Here is a 20,005-nt window from a genome sequence, read left to right on the forward strand (position 1 = left end):
CCATCTCTGTTAAACTCTAGACTCACGTCTTCAAAGTTGGCTCTCAGCTTTGATTTCATTGTTTCATTGGCAAAAAAAAAAAAAAAAAAAAGTGCTCTTTCAGAGAGTCAATTGGACCTATGGCCCAGAACACTGAAACACAGCTAGAAATTTTCAGAGTGGTTTCTAACTTCATATCTCTTCTCTAAATTTCTGGAGATGCAGTATCTTCTTGGTAGAGGTAACTTGCTTTCTGCTTGTGGTAGACATGTTACTTTTGCTGTCGAGCATCTATTCTGCTTCCAGTGATAACCATTCCTAAATTTCCATTTGGGGATCCACTCTAGGCCCATTCTCAATCCATGATGAAGCCGATTCTATCTCTACATTTGGAGGTGGAGTTGAAGATCAAGACTAAGCTGATAAGAGCATCCTATTCCCCCAGCCACCGATTAGCTCGTAGATGGATATATGATGTAAATAGGGCCAATGAAGGCTAAAGAGGTTCAGGCCTTGCACTTCTGTTTATGCAATGAGAAAAGTGAATAATCTTTCCCACTGGATTTGATATTGGGTTGATGTGTTCTTATAGTTGCTCGAAACCATCATGTATAGCCATAAACCGAATAAAGCAGAAGATAGTCATATAACCACTGGAGGTGAAAGAAAGGAAGACAGGTTCTAATGACATCATGTGAGCCCCGACCAGCTGCCCTTGAAAATTGTCCCTGGCCTTTCAACTGTGTGAGTACAATAAATTACCTCAAGAGCTCTGATAAGCAGTTTAATAATCCCCTTTCATAATTAAGCCACACTGTATAGTCAGATGGCCTGACAGCATATCACTTTGTAATGTATGCACACCAAAAGAAGATGCATAAACTTAAAGCATAATTCTTACTTATCAAAATATGTGAATGAGTTCTGAAAATGTAGCTTCAAGGCCATTAAATTCTGTGATTAATTCAACCAATACCACATGCTTACTCTGCGACTGTGCTAAGCACAAAATCCAGCATGGTCAGGGCAGGTCAGCAGTAGGAAATAAATGCAGTTCCTAAATGTTTTCATTTGCTCAACTGACATACCTAGCTGTTTGGGTTTTTTATAACAAAAGATTTTAAGAGTATCTCAGTAACATAACTGTTATTGGCCCCACTCCCTCTCAAATGATTGGGAATCCAAGTGACACACCCAGGCTGAGGTTAGAAGAACATGGGTGGGAATCTACCTAAGGTTTCCCCTGGCTCCTTGGCCTGAAACATGGAAGGGTCCCAAAGATAGCTTCCGGAAAGAAAGCTGAGATCGAACAACACAATCCCAAGGCAATAGTGTGAGGGAATGGTCACAGAATGAGGCAAAAATAAGTGGGAGCCAATGGAGACATCAGGAACAATTGACTGGACCAGAAGATGGAGAATCTCAGATACCCGGGTTTTTACATCTTCAATTAACAACTGAAAAGGAGTTGTGAAGGTACTAAACTATTTCAGACAAACAATAAATAGAAAAATATTGTAGAGTCATCATTACTTTTACTACTTTAATGAAAAAAAAAATCACTTGTCTAAATGAAAATCAAAGGGCACTCATAAGAGAAATAGACCCCATGGATTTCCTATCCTATGACACGTTTTTGCTTCTTTAGTCTATGGGATGGAAATGGTGAATGAGATATCAACATTCATTCCAACTCCCCTCTAGCATGCCTTCTAGTACTGCAAACACCAGAAAGCATCCCCCTGCAGCAAGAGTTCTGGAATCAGGACCCACCAACTAGATGCAATCGCATGAGGTCTGGAAGGTGGAAGGGAGGTGCAAGCAATCACCCTGCTATTCTCCTTTGCTGCTGCAAAGTAGAGTTCAGGAGGGGAAGAGACTGGCACTGCACAGTCCCAGTCACTAGCTTTGTGAGGCCACTGTGGTGAGCTCTCGAATCCCACAGATCCAGGGAAGCCTCTGATTCCCCGCACCTTCCTGGTCAAGCAGTAGCTAAAATTTCAGGCCAGTTCAGCAGTATTGTTCTGGGAGTCACTCCTTCAGGCTCAACATTGGGCTCACAACTCTAATTTTTTAAGGACAAAATTCCCTATATCAAAATCTCTTCTTAAAAGTTTCTTTTGAAACTGAACCAGGAAACACTCTGCTTCCTAAAACATTACAGATGTGTAATGATAAACAAGTTAAGCCAAAGATGAACCTCATTTATAGGAAAGTACCATTTGAGCGCAAAAGGAAGAACTTATAAAAGAAAAAGCACTGGGGTACATGCAAATGAGCAAAGCAGCACAACCTATAAATCTCTGCAACCACCGACAGTAAAATCGTGTCTTACTATCTCTGTCCTCAGGTAGAAAGGTTTCCGTAGGGCAAACTTCCATAATGCCAAGCTATCCGTTTAGCAGCATTAGCCAAGTTAATGAGGTCACTGGTACTCACTTGTTGTCATTTCCCCACTGTAGGCACTTAGGCCCAATGTGAAACATTAATAAATTGAACAGGTCACAAATACAGTGGGCTGGTCAAGATGGAGCTGTTTGTAAAAGGTTATGAATCAGATTAAAATCCTCATTTGTCACAAAGCCAGGGAGGCAATATTCTTCCCTTAGCCACAGTTCCCTCCACATTTTTCAAAGAAGAACTATTACATAAACCCAGATTACAACATTATTAGAAAGCATTACTAGTGTATGCAGCTTGCTACCTGTTTCTCTCGTTAAAAGCACAGCAATGAATAATAACCATGAAACGCCATCCTGGGAGAATAATGGGCTTGAGAGTAAAAGCGGCAGTCGAATTTGGCATCCTGTAATGGCCCTGGAGGGAAGGCGATTCAGCTAAAATTTCGTATTTGCAAAGGTTTTATTCTAAATTTCTATCATTTTTCAGCACAGCAAGTAGGAGGCAAAGGGGCTTTTTTTCCCCCTCAATGGAGTCAGGGTGAGAGCTCCATCTCTATCCCGTGTTTACTGCTGCCTCCGCATCGCAGACCCCCAAGGACCTGGAAGTCCAGTCCCTATGGTGTGGCCTGTGGAACTTCCGAAGTGACCGGCAAATTCCCAATGCAGGATCTACTTGCAAGCTGCAGTGGTCTTTGAAAAACTGAAAACCACAGAGATTACAGAGAAAAAGAAGATTATTATGATTATTTATTGTTCGTGAATAATCTTTTAAATTTATTTTACACTTGGAAGATGCTGAACAGATAACACCTTATTTGCATTTTCACTGATTGATATGTAAACATTTTAGTCATTATGCTATTAGCATTTGCTAATAGTACAAATAATTTGATCTATATATTTTTTTAAGGTGAGTATATCTACTTTTCATTCATGAAAATTCTAGGGGAAAAAAAGTGTTACAAAAAGCCAGCAGCCCAAAACTCTTTACTTTAGTAACCAAAAGCTAATGAGGTAACCTGCATTCATATTGCTTAGCTCCTCCAAATGTCTATTCTCTTATTAACAACTCTGCTTTATTAAGATAACCGTTTCATATAATGTTTCTGCAACAAGAGCATGACAATCAAACCTAAATCCATATTCTGCAACTCTATACATGTGCTTCCCCTAAAGTATCATTCCTGACCAAGTTATAAAGATTTAAGCAAGAAATTTAAAATGTAAGCAAGACTTAGGGATAAAGAGCTACCAGAAACAAAACAACAGGTACATTTTATCATAAAAGGCCATGTGTGATTTTAAGCATTTTAGAATACATTGTTCCACTGCCATAACTTCTTGATGTATATATATGAAAAATTTATACAGACACAGTGCCAACATTTGAATACATGGTCAAATTAGAATATTTTAAATAATATAAAAACTTGGTAATTGTTCTTTTATGAATCTTAACTTCACAAAGCAGGGAGCAGCTAAAATAAACATTAAATGCTCACAACTCTATTTCTAAATATAAAATAAAAGAGCATGGAGTTGGCGTCACTGTTTGTCACCTATGTGTACATCAGACCCTGCAACTGATTCTGCAGTTGCTGCACAGTGGGGGCCTCCAGGCCTGTTAGATATCTGATTCCTGTGCTCTGCAACATATCTAACTCCCGCACCCAGCAGAGCGCAGGGTCATTCTTAGGTCATGGTGGCTAAAGATGGCTGTCAATTCACTGCTTGGGCTAGGTTTCAAGTCTCCTTTATCTCTGTTATATTGATGATTCCTAGTGATAGCATAGGAAATTAACCACACCATCCATATGCATCTTAACGGTGTGCTCCATAGCACCAAAGTGCTGTATTAAAAGCTCAGTGTGTTGTATTTGAAAGAATCTGTTACCCTTTGAAAGCTAAGAACTGGAACAAATATACTTTTATCTGAATAAACAGTTATGGTTCTATGCTGTCTTGAAAATTCAAAAAAAGGGGAGTTGTAATAAAACGAGTTGAAACTAGCTAATCCTGCCTTTCCTCAGTGCAAAAGTAATTATTATTCAGTCAAAAAATATGCAGTGAAAAAGAGTAATTGTGTAAAAAGGCATTATAATCCTGAGAGCATCCACCTGGTGTTTCTATTTTGATGAATACCCTTTTGGATCCCTATGGCTGCACAACTTAATGTTTGTCACAACTCTAGGCTAAGGAGAAAGACGAGCCTTAACTGTAAATTTGCACATGCTTTATTGCAATGCAATGGCATGAACGCATTTAACAGGACTGTCATTCCATCTAATTACACTGATTTTGACATGGACCTACCACAGATAAAATTGATGGCATGAGTTATGAGCACCATAAAAAAAAAAAAAAATCACTGCTTGCTCTTCGAGGGGTGAGTATTCGTTCATATTCTCTACCGCTATCTGCATTAGGTGAAGAAAAAAATAAAGCATAGTAATAGGATAGCCATCCTCAGATTGCTTCCTTCCAAACTGAGTTTTGCCTGTGACATGACAATAATGCAGGTCATTTTTTTTTTCAGTTTACCTGAATAAGATCTGTGACATCTAAAGAGAAACAAACAAAGAAGTAGGTGATTGGACAAAAATAGAGAAAAGCTTTCTACCAAATTAATCTTGTGTTTGATTTCTATGATATTTGTTATTTCTCAGCTTTTTCTCAACAATATTTGATGGTGTTGATACTCTATGCTTTTGCCTGAGAAAAGTGAAAAAAAGACCCAGGAGCTGGACACTACACTCAAAATTTGTTCAGACAGGAAGAATGACAGGGCTATGGTAATAGTTATTGCCAGAAATTTAAAACTGGCAGTAAGAGGAAGTTAGCAGCTCTATTCAAGTGAAAGAATGCTGGTATGGCACCTGGCATCTCAGTGCATTGCCAAATAGAAAGGTGCCAGAGATTGGCTAGAAAAGCATAAAGTGCTGGCTTTCTCTTCTACAAGCTGAGGAGAAAGCTCGAGCAGCACAACATCAATGTTTTATGTAGCCAAATTAAACTGTTGCTACTTGAGTTCATTTTCCACATTCTTGTTTATGACTCACTAAAAAAAGAAGTTAGTGTCTCCTTAAAATGTTTCTGTAAGATTTCTTCCTTTGCCCATAGAAAAAAATCTAAATTTCTAAATACATCTATAAATCGATTACCCAAATAGACAATGAATCAAAGTATCTCCTTTTTTGGTCTTTTAAATTTGAAACTGTCACTGAAAATAAGTTAATATTTATTTGGCTATTGATCAAGTAGAAATCCTCAATAAGAATATTCTGCCACATGGCTTCATCCCAAGCTTCATCTTTCAATTAAAAAATGGTTTTATGCTATACCAATAGGGTAAGATATTCAGATAATTAAATCAATAGACTATAAATTATATGTAAAAGAAAACATCAGGTCACTGCCCTGACACTGCAGATTTATTATTAAAGTAGGTAACTCCATGGCAATTCACTATATTCATTTTTATAAAGTAAGAGAGAGAGAGAGATCAATGGTAACTTTGGCTTACTGTTGCTTTTAATGGTTCATTTATAATAGCTACTTATCTCTTTTTATTTCAGCTTGCTATAATAATATCGAGCCAAGAAAAAAAAAAAAGATAATCACCATTATGGGAATATATATTTAATTCAAGTCTAACTGACTATTCCTTAATCTGATTCATGTATTTGTTGAGTGGCCAGAAATACTCTAAAATGTATAGCGATTCTTAGGTACACATAAAAACTCCATTATACAGTCTACATTAGGTGGAAAGTACAAAATATCTGTCAGTTTGGCTATATTTTCCTAGGCATGTTATTAGATGAACGACCACATTGCAAGGCCCACTCACAGCCCACCAACTCAAACCTTCCTGGTGCTATCAACATCAAGAATAACTGAATCTCTAAATGGACCTTTGGCCTCCCCATGTTTCCTGGAAACTATCTTTGACAGTAGAAAGTATGCTTTTACTCCAGACATGTACATGTACCCACACTCCATTTGTGAATTCTCTGTAGCCACCTTGCCATTCTTGAATGTTTATTACCCTGATTTCAATGGAGGTTTGATACAGGCTTCCAAAGCCATCTCAAATGAAAAAGAATAAACTCATCTATTTCTTCTGATGAGGCTGAAGGAGGAAGGTCCTCACCAACTAATCCCCTAAGTATTTTCTTCTGGGGAAACTAGGAACAAATATATATTAAAGGAGAGAGGAAGCAATGAATCATGAAGGAAAGGCTCCCTACTATGACCACTATTTCTTAGTGATACAGGAATGAGAAATTTTTAAAACGTAAGCCTTTTTGGCAACAAAAGCTGGCTTCATTACTGCTTGCCCCTGTTGGTTGTCTTGTTACTGCTCACTCCGGGTTCTCTGAACTACATACGGCATTGGTGTTGCACATGTAACTTCACTCTATTTAAAAGTAGAGATTACTAATATCCAGAATATATAGAGAACTCCTACAACCCAACAACAATAATACAAATAGCCCAATTAAAAAATGGACAAAGGACTTGAATAGACATTTCTCCAAAGAAGATATACAAAAGCCAATAAGCACAAGATGCTCAATATCACTAATCTTCATGGAAATGCAAACCAAAACGATAAGATACCACCTCATACCCTTTAAAATGGTTACTATTAAAAAAGAGAAACAAACAACTGTTGGCAAGGATATGGGGAAATTTTAACCTTTGTGCACTGTTAGTAGGAATGTAAAATTGTACAGCCATTATGGAAAACAGTAGAGCAGTTCCTCAAAAAATTAAAAACAGAATTACCATATGATCCAGCAATTTCACTTTGAATATGTACCTAAAAGAAGTGAAAGCAGGGTCTCAAAGAGATGTGTGTACACCCATATTCTTAGAGGCCTTATTCATAATAGCTAAACCATAGAAGCAACCAAAGTGTCTGATACAGCAGGTAGACAGGTAAATATAAGTCAAAGAGAGGACAGTGAGGGGTTAACAAGGCCTCAAGACCAGTTTAACAGTAAAATGTACACAATAAGATATCTGACGGCTTCGGGTGACTCCCTCGGTTTCCCATGATCAAAGCTAAACAAAACAATAAAATACCTAACCTGTTTTCCCAAGCAAGGAGTGGGAAGATTCAGAGGGAGGCACAGAGGATTCATGCCATCTGAGGAAGGAGGGACAGAAGGATAACAAAGAAACCCTACTACCCATATAAACCCCCAACCCCAACTTCTTGGAGCACTCGATTCTCTATTGAGCTGTCCACTTGGACTTTCTTCCAAGTGTACTTTGCTTGCTTAATAAAATCACGTCTTTTGCCTGCTGTCTTTCTTCTCCAAGCATAAGATCTCCACGCAAATCTTTCACAGGGGATCCAAGGACAGAGCCCCGGACTCACACAATACACGGACATCTGATTGCCAGTGACGTGTCCACTGACAAAAGAATAGATAATCAAAACGTGGCATATACATACAATGAATATTATTTATCCTTAATGAGGAAGAAAATTCTGCAATACGTTATAACAGGGATGAACTTGGAGGACATTATGCTAAGTGAAATAGGTCACTCACAAAAAGAAATACTATAAGATACCACTTACATGAGGTACATATAGTAGTTATGGAGACAGAAAGTAGAATGGTGATTGCCAGGGCTAGAGAGAAGCGGGGAATGGGGAATTATTGTTTAATGGGTACAAAGTTTCAGTTTTACAAAATGAAGATTCTGGAGATGGATGGTGGTGGTGACAATACAACATGATGAATGTACTTAATACCACTGAACTGTACACTTAAAAATGGTTAAGATGGTAAATTTTATGTTATGTGTATTTCACCACAAAAAAAAAAAAAAAAAAAAACTAGCGGGAAAAGAATTGGTAACTCTACAATTCTCCACAAAGCTAAAATATGACTAGCGATATCAACTGTTGGTAAGTATGTGGAGTAACTGGAACCCTCATACATTGATGGCAAGAGTACGGATTGGTACAACCACTTTAGAAATCTGTTTTATGGCATCTATTAAAGCTAACTATATGCCTAGCCTGTAATCCAGCAATTCTACTCTTAGCATTCCACTCTTAGGAATATATCCAAGAGATGTGAATGCATATTTTCAAAAGTCATCAACAAGAATGTTCATAACAGCTTTACTCAAAATGGCCAAATATTAGAAGCAACCCAAATACCATCACAGTAGGATGGATAAATGAAATGTGGTCTAGTCATACAATGGAATACTATACAGTGATCTTTTAAAAAATAAATTATTAGCTATAATGTGAATGAATCTTACAGATATTATATTAAGAGGAGGAAAAGCCATACAGTCACTACTGTGTGATTCCATTTTCATTAAATACAAAACTGATAAGACTAATACAATGGTAGAAGTCAGAATAGTGGGAGGAGGGTATTAACTGGAAAAGAACACAAGATAACCTTTTGAGGTGCTGGAAAAGTACTAGATCTTGATCTAAGCAGCAATTATACAGGTATGTGATAAATCTTAAAAGCATTATAGAAAAAAGTCAGACAGAAAAGTCCACATATGGTATGACTTCATTTATATGACATTTTGGAAAAGACAAAACTATAGGGATAAAGAATAAATCAGGAGTTGCCAGGGCCTTAGGGTGGAAGGAAGAGATGGACTGTAAAGGGGCACAGGAAACTTTTGGGGATGATGGAAATGGTCTGTATCTTGGCTGTGGTGGTGTTATAAAACGGTAGACAATTATCAGATAAAACTCATCAAAGTATACATTTTAAAAGACTGAATCTCATTAGAATCATAATTCAATACCTACTGCTAAAATATTCAACAATCTGTATACTTAAGATTAGTGTACTTTATGCACTTATAGGCAATAAAAAATTATAAGTTTTTTTTTAAAGTAGAGGTTAAACGAGTTATAAGACACATTCTAGTCCAAACTCTGCTACTGGTTTGCTATGTCAAATATTCTATTTGTTCCAAATGAAAAGAAACATAGAAAATGTTAGGTTGGAATGAGCCCTGAAGTTTATATAGTTTCATCTGGACCCAGAGAGAAGTGATCTATCATATATTACATGGCCAAAAACCAAAACCTAGGACATCTGATTCTCAAACCAGTACTCTACTTCAATTCCAACTCAAGGAGGTTTAAAAAGAAAAAAAGTCAAACTGATCATGGCATTGAATAAACAGCCACGTCTCAATCAGTTGTGTAATTCGGAGCCTCCATTGCACATATTTGCTCCCCACTTCTAAACTAACCAAAAGCTTTCAGTGCCAGGAGCTATTTAAGTAGCTCTATCTGAATAATTTGAGGTATCAGAGTTCCTCAGATTACAGATTATGGCAGCCTTCATTTAAGTGGTTCCAACTCAAAGTCAAATCTTGCCATAACTTCTACCCTTCCCTGTCTAAGGCAATCCCCAGTATCACTTAATCAGTGATGTTTAGTATCCAAACCATTCTACTATTGGAAAAGATATTTTAGGGTACAATCTAGAATATATGACCTTAATTAACTCCTCTGAAAAATGTAGTTCCTCTGCAACAAAATCAACTTTTTAAAGTGCACACATACACAAACAAACCCTCTAAAGCAGTGCCGATGTGCAATAAAGTTTCCAACATCCTTCTCACAAAATTGCAAACATGAGCAGCTGTGGCATACTTCTCCATAAAACTGCAACAGTAAGGAAGTACTGTAGTAGAGCCCCTAGTTCCCCTTTCTATGTATGCTCTGTTTCTACCTAGATGACCTTTTGACCTCCCATCCTCTCCACCCCCACTAAGGCCCAAGCACCAACTTTTCTCTGACCTCCACCCCCTGTCAAAACAGAAAAGACTCTAGAATCAGTTATTTACACTTTTTGATTGACTGATTGGTTACACTTTAGTTTCAATGAGCTTCTGTCAGTGTAATAATTCAAGCAACATTTACATTTAAACCATTTTACATCTCATTGTATAATGAAAGGTCAATTTCCCATTAAAGAATTTTGAACTTCAATTTAACTTGAGTAAGCAAATAAGAAAATATTTTGGAATCAAGGAAAAACTTGAAATCACACTTTGTGCTCCTAGCCTTGGGGAGTCATGAACCACCTTAGCATAACTAAGAGGCTACAGAAAGAACCCAAAGAATCGTTACCTTATTCACTCACTCAGTCACTCATTCAACAAACATTTATCAAGTGCCTACCATGTGCAAGCCACTGAACAAGGCAGAAAAAATCAATGATTAATAAGATATGGTCTCTAACCTGAAGTAATGTACAAAAAAGAGTCACAAACAGGTTAACAGAATTTAAGCCTTTAAAGTCTCAAAGTGAGAAGTGCTCTGACAAACAGAAAATGCTACAGGAGGGCAGGGAAGCAGGGATTCACTCCCCTTCTCCCGGGGGCAGGTTTCACCAAGGGCAGACTCATGAGCTTAGCTTGTAGGAATCTGACAGGGTGAAAGGCAGAGGAAGGGGCAAAATGGGTTCCCTAATCTTTTGGTCATATATGAGGAGAGATGGGAGAGGATGACTACCTTTTTTAAGCAGAGGGAATTTAAGGCAGCACAGGCTAACACCAAGCCCAGTGCTTCCTGCAGCCACAAATATAAAGACAACTTAAGCTGTGGCAGCAGCTAGGCCCCTTCCTCTAATCTGCAGTCATGTGGTAAGGTCAGTGGATAATAAGATCCCATGATGCCCTTAGCCACTTATAGAGGAAGACAGATACGAACATTATCATACAACTCCATACTCAACCTACTTGTTTAAATGTTATTTTGGTATCAGGAAGCATCAGTGGAATATTAATTTTATCCATATCTTTTAAAATAGTTATTACTTGGTTTTGCTCTATTTTATGGCCTTAGAATTTCAAAGCCTTTTTAGTGTCAAATTTAGGATAACAAAAAGAAAAGGTTGGTAGTCAAGTAATGTCCTTGCTTCAAAATAACTCCTTTCTGTTCAGGGAAGGATTAGAAGGACCTATTACCTCACTATAGAAGTTGAAGGCTTATTTCTGGAAGCTTATTGACAGCAGGGGCTTTGTCCCCAAATTCTAACAAAGCCAGGTGTATACACTCAATACCCAAAGCTGCCCTCACAGGCATTACTCAATTTCTTGGCCTAAGCAACTTTCTTATATCTTTAACCCTCCTCTTGCAGATGAATAGGTTGTGTCATAAAACATATTTGATGTTACCTAGTGCCTAATATTTTTGTATCACAGCCACATTTTCTGGGGTTCTAAAACACAGCCCTCAAGCCCCTATATTATACCAGTCTCTGAGAATGTAAGAATGGATATTCATTCTTTCGACGATCGTTTAATAAACAATGAGACGGATAGTTATTTCCCAATACCTATTCTCTACTTCTTCCATCTTAGATGGCTTACAACCACCCACGAGAGATAGTATTTCCTAGTATTCTTTGCAGCTTACTCTGGCAATATAAGTTTACCACAATAAAATATGAGTGGAAGTGTTGTGTGCCACTTATAAGTCACTTACTTTATAGGAAATTACTTGGCCTCCACTTTCACTCTATTCCCTTTCCTAAAAACTGGAATGGGAGTGTAGAGGTGACACGGCTTTAACCATGCAGACGATACGTAAGGAATGTTGGAGCGGCAAAATGCAAGAAACGCAGACTGTGAATGACGTCGTGGTGCTAAGGTACCCCACCAGACTGGGCTCTTAAATTCCTCTGAAGTTTTACATGCAAGAGAATTATACTTCAGCCATATTTAAACCACTAAATTTTAAATTTCTTTGTTCCAGCAGCTTAGCCAGACCTTAGTTAATAAAAAAAAAAAAAAAAAACACTCATTTAATGTCTATTGAGCATTTCCTATGTGACAGGAACTGTATACAGGGGAAACATAAAGTGGCGAAGGGACAGAAAAGCCCTCTGGACATAGATTGCTTATGGTCTAGAATAAAAGACAACAAAATGTAAAACTATATTTGCAAACTGTAATAAGTATGTAAAGGAAACAAAGAGGGTACTAAATTAAGGCCCCTCTGAAGAAGCATCATTTAGCTAAGCTCACAGTCTTAGGAAAAAACAGGAAGGAGAGATTCATTCCAAACTGTAAAGTCCCTGGGCCAAGAGTGAGTTAGGCTTCGGATGGGGGTCAAGAAGGTAGGTGAACAATGCGAGGAGTGTAGCCTTAGGAGGAAAGGCTCTTCTGATAGATAGATAGATAGATAGATAGATAGATAGATAGATAGATAGATAGATAGATAGATAGATAGATAGCCAGCCAGCCAAGAGAGAGACACAGACATGTATATAACTACATAGATATGTTAAATTAAGGATGAGTAAATTGTCTTTGCTTTTACAGTTGCTCCTAACTCTATTTTCTTTTTGTAAACCAGAAGCTTTTTATAACTTCCTCTAGTCTCTCACGTATTCCAGCACTGGATCTAGAAAAACTGATCACCTTGAAACGACAAGAACTCTGTCTAACTTAGTAGTATCTTTAGACTCCATCTACAGAATCTTCCCAAAATTAGATCCCATTTTCCCTAAGCACGCGATTTCCCCAGGGTCATTTCCATCTATCTTACCCTTCCTTTTCATCCTGACTCACAAACACATGAAAAGCCCCAAGTTTCTATAATTCTTACCCTCTTCTCTTTCCATTCCCTTGGCTTTTACAGTCAAACTAGGGACATGAAGTTTATGTTAACATTTCCCAGACACCTTGTCTTCTGCTGCAAAAGTCATCATAAAACCCAAATGCTGATCACTGTCTCAGCCAGAATTAAAGGCTTACTCTCAAGTTACACTTTTTGGGGAAAAAGGAATGTCACCCCTAATTACTCTATAGGAGGACTTTTATAATAAAATCCTAGAAGTTTAAATGTCTAACTAAATTATAATAGAAATATTAATGAATAATGTGATATGACATAAATTACACAGTAGGTTGTATGTTTCCTAATGATTTGTACACTCTTTAAAAAGGGAGATATCTTCTATTCGTAAAATTTTACATCATCCCCAAATAAATGTTTTCATGAATGAAGGACAAAGTCATGAGATAGGATTCAAACATAAGACAGCAAGAAAGAAGCCAGAGTATGGAGATGAGAGCAGAAGTTCCAAGTTGGGGGAGGGACAGAGCTAATACAGGTCAGGAAGAGGTGAAGCCAGAAGGAATTCCTAGAGCCAGAATTGCACATCTATAGTTCCTTCTCAAGGGCACCTGCAGCTGATAGGTACCGAACCATTCACCAACCTCTCACTATCACAGATGCTCAATCACCTTGAAACTGGACTGGATACCTTCATGTCATTCTCTAACGAGAAAGGAAAAAATGATAGGATGATGGGGGTGGTGGAGTGAGAAAGAAGAATAGTAAGAAAAAGAAAAATCAGGTCAGTCAAGTCAGTTTGGGGAAAAAATATATATAATGCTATTAACAATGAGTGATCAGGAGCCAGACTGCTAGGCTCCTGAAAAGTGAGCTTTGCCATTTTCTAGCTGGGTGACCTCTCCCTTCACTTTCCTCTTTTTTAAAATAGAGATTATAACAGCGCCTACACCTCACAGTGTTGTGGACTTAAATGACCCAATCTATGTAACGTGCTTAGCACGGTGCCTAGCACAATGTAAGCTATAAACAAGCATCAGCTAGTTTTACATATAGGTTCAGCCTGAGGACTACTCATGATGATAAGCTAGGAAGGCTGTAAAATAAAATAGGAAATGTTCCCTTCTACAATTCGATTAGATAAATTTTTGTTTTCTTGCTGGGCAAAGAAAAGAGCTATCTTTGGCTCCTTCTATATATTTGTTTATGTTTTAAAGAGTGTGCATTTAAATGAGCCCAAAGCTGATGAAAAAAAGAAAATGGAATTTGGAAGAGCTGCCACCTGGCCCATCTTACTTTCTAAACCACATAGTCCAAATTCCATCTCACAATTCCAGGCCACAGACCACAAGCCCTAAAAAAATGTCAAAGCGCCATCATTTGGTATAACACATGGCACATGTATCAGGATTCTTAGTTGTAAGCAAAGGAAACTATTACTGATTTAATTGGAAAAGGAACATATGGATAGCTCAGAAATGTTCTAGGAAAACTGGAAATCAAGATCAAAAATGGAAATCTTGGCAGCCAGAGCTAAATGTCACCATAGAGCCAGTCTGGTGAGGAGACAATTGCCCCTGCCCCAAACTCCAAGTCTGCCACCTGCCCTGCCAAACCACTAGACCTGATTGCTAACACGTTCACAATAACTGTGCTGGATACAGATGAGGCTACTGAGAACAAAGATATGGCCTTTTCTGGCTAATGGTGAGAAATTCCCTAAACATAAAAGGTTGAGATGCTGACCAATCCTGGGAGTGGGGAAGAGAGGGAGTAAGCAAGCGATTGAGAAAGAGAGAGGGAGAGGGAGAGAGACAGAGAGTAGAAAAATATCTGATGCAGTGAGTAATGGTATACCCACTGTGTTAACCAATCATTAAATTAAAAATAAGCCACATAAACTCAGGTAATGTTTACAAGTGAAAAGAAGTAGAATTCAAATTGTGGCACGAAATAATTGTTTTTAAGTAAAAGTAAGCAGAGAGATAAAGACTGGACTATAGGAAACAGCCATATTTGGGGAACTGTGATGGTAACTGGGTTTCCTTTCTTTCTATAATAATTTTATTTTTCTGATATTTTAGAACCATTCTCTCTCTTCACTATGCCATGAGTATTGCAAGAAAGTCATTGTTATTCTGAAAGCCTCAGTTCTGTCAGTAATAAAACCCCAGATAGAAAAATAATTTTTTTTCTATGCATGTGAAGTTATACATTTTTATATTTTTTTCTTTTTAAAAAACTAAGGTAATTCATAGTGTACACATGTAACATATTTATAACAACCTAATACTAGAATCCTAAAATATAAACATTTTCAATCTGAAATTAAAGTTTAGTCCTAATTTAATTATTACACTCAGATTTTTAAGATACAAGGTTTTAACATGTGAGGATTAAATTTAATGTGTGAGCATGGAGTACAAATGCCAGTTTTACTAATCACTCACTGTGTGATGGTGAGGAACTTACAGAACTTCCTTAAGCTTCAGTTTCTCCATCTGTAAAAGGGGATAAAACCCATGTCATAAGGTTGCTGTACTTATACATTATTCACAGCCTTACTGATATAATTACACCAAGATAATGTATATAAAACTCTTAGCTCAGCATCGGGTACAAAGAAAGTCTTAAATCGGTGTTAATATAAAAAAAAATAATAAGTTATCATCTTTTTCACCCATCCCCCAACCCCCTCCCACCTGGTGACCATCAATCCATTCTCTGTATCTATGGGTTTGTTTCTGTTTTGCTTGTTCATTTATTTTGTTTTTTGGATTCCACATGTCAGTGAAATCATATGGTATTTGAAAGAGATTAAGAAGTACAAATTGCCGGTTATAAAAACAGACATAAACTGTGGATTTGTGGTTACCAGAGGGAAAGGTAACCACATATTTGGTGGTGGAAGGAAATTTAACTTTGGGTGGTGAACACACAATACAATATAAATATGATATGTTATTGAATTGGACACTTAAAACCTATTGATTTGATTAACCAATGTCACCCCAATAATTTAAATTAGAAAAAAGAAAAAAATAGTCACAGGGATATAAATTACAGCACATGAAATATAGTCAATAATATTGTAATAACTGTATGGAGTCAGATGAGTACTAGACTTACTGGGGTGATCACTTCATAAGGGATATAAATGTCTAACCACTATGTTGTATACCTGAAACTAATATAATATGTTAACTGTAATTTAAAAATAAATTTTAAAAAATAAATTGTCACAAATTACTGAAGTCTGTATCTCTCGCATAGAAGGAATTTTTTTTATGTAACATAATGAACTGCAAGTTAAATCCTTGTAGTCCACAGGGACGTCAATGAAGCCAAATGCTCCCTCAATTTCCATGGTGCCTGAATCGAGCCACAACCAGGGGGGCTAATGTGCCATCTGAGTGGCTGGGGCAGGGCAATCAAGAAGCCTGGCTATCTTCTTGGTTTTGTCTGTCTCATCTGTCGAACCATATACAGAATTTACGAAATGGAAGAAATAAAATGCACCAGCACATTTCTCTTTACCCATGGGATAGGAGGGATCTGAGCAGTCACCCTTTCTGTAGGATTCATGGAGGTAAGCAGGAAGGAAGAAACCCTCTGGCCATATATCTCATTATTCAAACCTGCTTATTCTTAATAACTTTTAGATCTTCAGTATTTAATTATTATTGTAATTAATTGCTGTAATTACTATACTTAATATCATAATTAATTATGAATGTCATTAATATATCTAGCCTGAGATTAATTTTGCCTGCCATTTTTAATATCCACTTGAGTTTACACTAAAGATGTAAGTAAATATTTTTTTTACCGCTATAGCTGCTGGCACTTTTCTGGGCCTCAGTTTCTCCATCTGTAAAATAAAAAAAATGAGATTAATGACTTCTAATGTCTCTTCTCATCTTACTGTCACTCCATAACTAAATAATATTAGTAATATTATAATGTTTGTAACTAAGCTATGCATGTTCTTCTTCATACAACTCTTAATCTGACTTTGTGTAAACTGAGTACTGAGAATAACTGCCTTCTAAAGACTGGCTCTTTTTAGGCATTATAATACAGTTCTTCAAATTATTGTTGAACCCGGTTCTTCTGGTTATTCTTAGTCAAGAAGTGCTAAATAGTAAATTATGAGGACCAGTCCTTTTGCGTGAACAGGAATTTTTTTTTCAAATGCAAATTGTGGCCGGATTTGCTACACATAAAATAACCAAATGAAAAGTAGGCAGGAGGGGAATATCATGCTGCAAATGTTTCCAACGATATGGATATGGATGTTGGCTTTCATAGAGACAAAACATTTGTATTTTATATTGAACATTTCCATTTTTGTACACATGTTGGACATGCCACAGATACAACTTGTGAATGTAAAGAGTATCTTTCTTCTCTCCACAAAGAATTCCCTTAATCAATTAGTGTCAGATATGGGAAAAGTCTTTGTTAATGGAGTCCTCTCATTGACTTTATTGTTAAATTTGAACTCTCTTTAGCTTTGTTTTCACTCGAATATTTGTCATTTGCCTATTTTCCCAAGAGTGTATTGCCATAGTTTGCATAGAAGTCTGATATTAAACGGTCAGTTTCTCCAGCTCTCTAATTCCTTACCCACTACAGTACCTGTAACAACAATGACAGCTCCATAACTCTTTATAGAGAACTTGTGTGGTTCGCCCTTTGGAGAAGCACTATGACAAAGTGAGTAAGAGTCTGGGCTCTGGGTTCAGTAGACAAGTTACTTAACATCTTGTACCCCTCCATTTCCTTATCTGTAAAATCAAAACAATAAAAATACCTCCTTCATGGGGCCAAGGATTAAATAAGTTAACATATGTAAAGTATTTAACATAGTATTTGCCATTACTTGGATCAGTAACCCTGAATAAATACCAGTCTCTAGATACTGAAAAACCACATAAATTTTAAGTGATAAAACTTAAAAGTCAATAAGAACAGTCGCCTTTTTTTATAATTTAAGAATCTGAAAGTATAGAAAGATTAAGCATCCTACAGGGACAATCTCTTCATGTTACTGGCAGTCAAGGGTCCTGCCCTCAAGACGCTTAAGATCCTTTTGAGGGAGTCAAGACTGTCTAGTTCACGATCCCAGTTAGGTATCGCATAACAAAGCTTCCTGTGTAAAAGGCAGAATTCTAAGGGACTCAGCTTAAAGAGTGGGAAGCAGTACATAAAACTTCCTAGAGAGAAGTGAGACTTGCAGCAAGGCAGGGTTTGACTCTACGACTGTGAGGAGGGGACGTTCGAGAAGTACGTCTCCCTGACTGGAAAAGCACTAGCCTGTCTAGGAATACCCAGTGTTTAGAAACTTCTACTCATCACACCTGCAACCTCCACCTCTACCCTTCAAAACATCTAAGTTGAACTGAAAAGGGAATAAAAGTTACTTAGTTAAATGTATTTTTTTTTTTTTTTTTAATATACAGGAGAAGGGAGGCAGCAGGAAGTAAAACTCTCTCCTCCTTTCAAATCTCAAGATGAAGTAGAGGTGATAAGCTTCTGATTTGCGTTTTTTCTCCCGGGGAAGAAATGTTCTGTCCTCCACGCTGCATTCGCGGGGTGGAAGCTCTGAGGCCCTCACCCGGAGGAGCCGGAGCCGGGCAGCCACCTAAGGCCGCACCTCTCGGCTTCTGCTGTTTCTTCCCCGAGCACCTGGAAGCGGGTCGATGCTGGCGGGAAAAGGATGCGGAACTGCAAGGCCTAGTGTTCCCTTGAGACAAAGCGAGGCCCTTCGGTGTCTCGGGGGACGCGCCCCGACTCGGGCTCCATTCGCCGTCAACGCCCCTCGGGGCTCCCGATCGCGCCGGGGCGCGAGGCCCGCACGCCGACCGGGAAAGGCCCGGATGCTGCTCCCTCGCTGCCCTGCGTGGGTCGCAGAGGCTCGCGAAGGGGGAGGGGGGCGCAGCGGCGCCTGCCGAGGAAGGAAAGTCGTCTTAACCTCGGCGTCGGGGCTCCCCTCCCACCCCCGCAGGGCCGCGGAGACCCGGGCATCCTCCCGAGGCAGAGGCACCGGCCGGGCCGCCATGAGGCCGGCGCTGAGCGCCGCGCCCGATGCCACGCAGGCGGCGCCCGGGCTCGCGCGGCCGCGCTGCGCCCGCGAGCCGAGCGGCCCGCGTTCCGGCGCTGCCCCTGCGCGTCCTGGAGGGAGGACCCCGTGTGTTCCTCGGGACGCAGATTTGTCCCGGAACCGTATTGCTGATATGACCGCAGGCGGGGAGTCCCTACCCTTGTAAATCAGTGTTTTCTGCATTCTCGTTATGGTACCGTGGCGATTTTTCTTTTAAAAGGAAGCAGGTCGTCATCATTTGTAAACTTTCCTGCGCGGCTAAGAAAGTATCCCAGTTTAAAAAGAGAAGCCCCATTAGATAATTGTTCCTTTATTTTCTGTTGCAAACAGTTGTGTATTTTTTTTTTCCTAACCAAGTAACCAGCTAAGCCTAAAATGAAAACGCAAACCATCCAATTTCTGCAGATTAGCCTTGCGACTAGACGTTTTATAAACACATTTTTAATATTAAAATTTAATGGGCTGTTTAAAAAATGGAGACGTTTTTCTTGTATCTGGAAATGTTGTAAAAGAGATATTGGTCTTTTCATTTATTTCTAATAAACCTAAGATTCAGTCTTCCCAGAATATTTTGTAGGACGTCGTTGGGGTTTGGGATTGGGGGGAAAAAAATGGCAAAAACCTTCATAGGTTAGCGTCTACGGAGCAGAGTTGCTTGATTGGCATTTGGTTTGTAATTCTGCAACAGAAGGAAAGATAGTTGATGACCAATGTTATTAAAAATGAGGCTCTAAAACTCTAGGATTTCAGTTCAACTTTTCAAACACTGATGGTCATAAATGTCCCTTTGGGCGGCAGGTTCCGCTGAGATTAGTTGAACCCCACCAAGGAAGAAAAATGTGGAAAGTTGTGTTCCAAGGAAACTAATCTTTTGGGCTGGCCTGTGGGAGTGGGGGGGTACATGAGTAGGTCCTGGAG

The sequence above is a fragment of the Rousettus aegyptiacus genome, unplaced genomic scaffold, assembly GCF_014176215.1.
Source record: "Rousettus aegyptiacus isolate mRouAeg1 unplaced genomic scaffold, mRouAeg1.p scaffold_m13_p_13, whole genome shotgun sequence".
Lineage (NCBI taxonomy): Eukaryota > Metazoa > Chordata > Mammalia > Chiroptera > Pteropodidae > Rousettus > Rousettus aegyptiacus.